A 3465-nucleotide genomic window follows, 5' to 3' on the forward strand; every position below is an offset into this window, starting at 1 on the left:
GGATATTTTTTCCTGCACAGTACGACAACATATGAACGACCAAATTACGAATTGATGACGTCACAGGAATGGTGGCAAATGTGAGACGAGTGAAGAGCGCCGACGCTTGCCATAACCAAAGATCCTGTTACGTCTGCGATGCAATGTCGTTTGCGGCTCCACTTCTCACATCAGAATGTAAACACTTTTAACTGTGAAACGACTTGTGGCCCTTTCGACTGTTCTTTGATGCGTTCCGTGTGCTTATACCCGCAGCACATGGATAATAGGACACTAAGTATAGAATGTGTGATGTCTGTCCATAAAGCTCTGGCTTGCACGCAGATTTGTCTGGGTATCTGCTGGCTACATTTTACCGATCAACGACCTCGTTAAAAAAATTACTGTCTTCTCGCAGGAGCTGGCTGCACACTGTACGGAAAGGTACGCGTTGTTCACTTCCAACTGCCCAGTACTGCAATAGCAAATATTCCAACAATGCAAATCAGCCACAGACTGCACACAGCACAGTCAGTGATTTTCATACAGAGCGCTACGTGGCGTTATCAACATAAAAGCCTAAACAGCCAACTTACAGTATGTAACCCTCTGCGCCGACATCGTGCGCCATCACCGCGTACGTTCATCAGTGGCCCGTTATTTACGCGAATTACATGATCTGTGAGTAGACATCTACTGCCACATACCTCCACAATCGCACCAATAAAATGTCGGATCCCCGATATAGAGAGTCAGTGATATATTTCATTCCGAAGAAGGACAAACACGCTATTAAGCAGGTGGCCGTAATGTTTTGGCTCATCAGTGTACGTTCTCTGAATTAAAAATCCTCTTCCCCCCCCCCTCTAATGAGATTTGATGAGATTCTGCCAGAGCTTCTCCCCCCTCCCTCCTCCCATGTTGAGCTTACGCAACTGATGGACGTCCTCTAAGCTGATAGTGAGTTATGGTTCAAATGGCTCTGAGCACTACGCGACTTAACTTCTGAGGTCATTAGTCGCCTAGAACTTAGAACTAATTAAACCTAACTAACCTAAGGACATCACACACATCCATACCCGAGGCAGGATTCGAACCTGCGACCGGAGCGGCCGCTCGGCTCCAGACTGTAGCGCCTAGAACCGCACGGCCACTCAGACCGGCTGGTGAGTCATGGCTCGTAAGATTTTGCATCCTTCCAGAGAAAGGAGCTGCGGGTTGCGTGGATTCTGGCTGCGGCTCCAGGGCTGCAGAAAGCTCCCCGTGGCTCCGAGAGCAGTGTGAGACGCACGAGGCGGCAGCCGAAGATGAGCTACGACGGCGGCGGCGACAATAAGAGCATTCAGGGCAGCCACGGCTTTGGCGCTGCCGGCAAACGCCGCCGGCGCCGCCGCGCTCTGTGGGCGAAACTAAAACTGAAACTCGGCTGCGCCCCTCTGCGCCACTCGTGCGCCCTCCAGACAGAGCCTCTCCAACTCAACCGCCGCCACACAAGAGGGGCGCCGCGCCGCGCCGCAAAACTTCACAACTGCCGCCCTCCGCCTCCCGAGTCATAAACACACACGCACGCACGCACACAGCGCGCCTCTCAGCGAGAAAAGTACCAACTCCGGATAATTAAACCGGCGTTACGCAGTGCGTTCCGTAGGCGTGGGGGACCGAGCCGTCCGCTAACTGACGGCGCAGGCCGCTGGGGAAGTGCCTCGTGCCTGTTCTCTTCTGGAGTCAGCGTGTTAGACACTCGTGCATTCTTACTCTTGCCTCGATGGCATTGATAACACATAAGAATGCACAGTTTCTTTGCTTTGTTCCCGAATATGCAGCTGTGGATTATGCATGATTATTTACAGTATCACAAATTGCCTGTTAGCTTCTGTCCCTAGTCCTCCGGCCGACGTTTGTTTGATATTTTTGTCTGACGTTTCGCCAGTACGAGTGAGTTGGCATTGTCAAAAGTTCTCCCGCCATTGCTGGTGGTGGACTGGAGTCCAGCTCGCGGCCACAAATTATATGTACCTAGTGCACCAACGTCCAAGACCTTTTCCGTGGGCCGGCCGGGGTGGCCGAGCGGTTCTAGGCGCTACAGCCTGGAACCGCGCGACCGCTACGGCCGCGGGTCCGAATCCTGCCTCGGGCATGGATGTGTGTGGTGTCCTTAGGTTAGTTAGGTTTAAGTAGTTCTAAGTTCTAGGGTACTGATGACCTCAGAAGTGCCATAGTGCTCAGAGCCATTTGAACCATTTTTTTGTCAGCTGCTTTTACCGCTAGACCACCAGGCACGATGGCAACAGGCAATCTGTTTAAAAAGAAATATAAGGAGCTAGTAAAATAATACGAAACTTAATTACAATTCAGACTAACTTCCGTAAACAGCCATACGTACTTGAACAAGTTACACAGCATCTCCCGTAGTAAACAGGGCCGGAGAGGCGGCACTCCAGATGTGAAGATATCTGCGCTCCTATGGTTGGAGCTTAAGGCGACACTTTTCCGCTAACTTACTTTGCTTCATTTTACGTGATCGGACCTACTGATCCGCTCTCACCTACACGGCTAATCATCTACTAGGCTCTACTTCCACCTCTTTACCACCAGTCACTTTCTATGTTGATCTGCTGCAAGTCCTTATAGAATCTTTTATTTGGTCTACCTAGTGGTTTAATTGCGCGGGAAATAAAATCCACGGGTTTCAACGACATGGTCAGCGTACTCAAGCCGTTCGTTTGTCATCAGTTCTACAATATTTGGGCTGTTGCAGATCTTATCCCGCTCGCAGTTGGGTCTGATCCTCCATTACCTAGCCCTGCGCCGCGTAATACACGGTCCGAATACTGGTCTGATGCAGCTGTCCGTGCTAGTCTATCTTGTACAAACCTCTTCATCTCCGAATACACATCGACAGAAAAAATTAGAGACACCATATAATAATTAATGCAATCGCATGTCTGGAATACATTTGTCTAGGAACATATTTAAGTGATTAACATTACATGATCACGGGTTAATGTAGGCGCGAGATAAGCCATTGAAAATGTGAAATGCTGGTATATTATAGTAGTCAGTGTAAGTGCCAGAATGTTGAATGCAAGCATGCAAACGTACATGCACAGTGTTGTGCAGGTGCTGGATATGGAGCACCATGCCTGTTGCACTTAGTTGGTCAACATAGGGACGGTTAATGCTGTTTCTGGCTGACGCTGGAGTTGTCGTTGGATGTTGTCCCATATGTACTCGAAAGGAGACAGATCTGGTGATCTAGCAGGCCAAGGCAAAATGGCTCAAATGGCTCTGAGCACTATGGGACTCAACTGCTGTGGTCATAAGTCCCCTAGAACTTAGAACTACTTAAACCTAACTAACCTTAGGACAGCACACAACACCCAGCCATCACGAGGCAGAGAAAATCCCTGACCCCGCCGGGAATCGAACCCGGGAACCCGGGCGTGGGAAGCGAGAACGCTACCGCACGACCACGAGATGCGGGCA

The sequence above is a fragment of the Schistocerca cancellata genome, chromosome 5 (genome assembly GCF_023864275.1).
Source record: "Schistocerca cancellata isolate TAMUIC-IGC-003103 chromosome 5, iqSchCanc2.1, whole genome shotgun sequence".
In the NCBI taxonomy this organism is placed as follows: domain Eukaryota; kingdom Metazoa; phylum Arthropoda; class Insecta; order Orthoptera; family Acrididae; genus Schistocerca; species Schistocerca cancellata.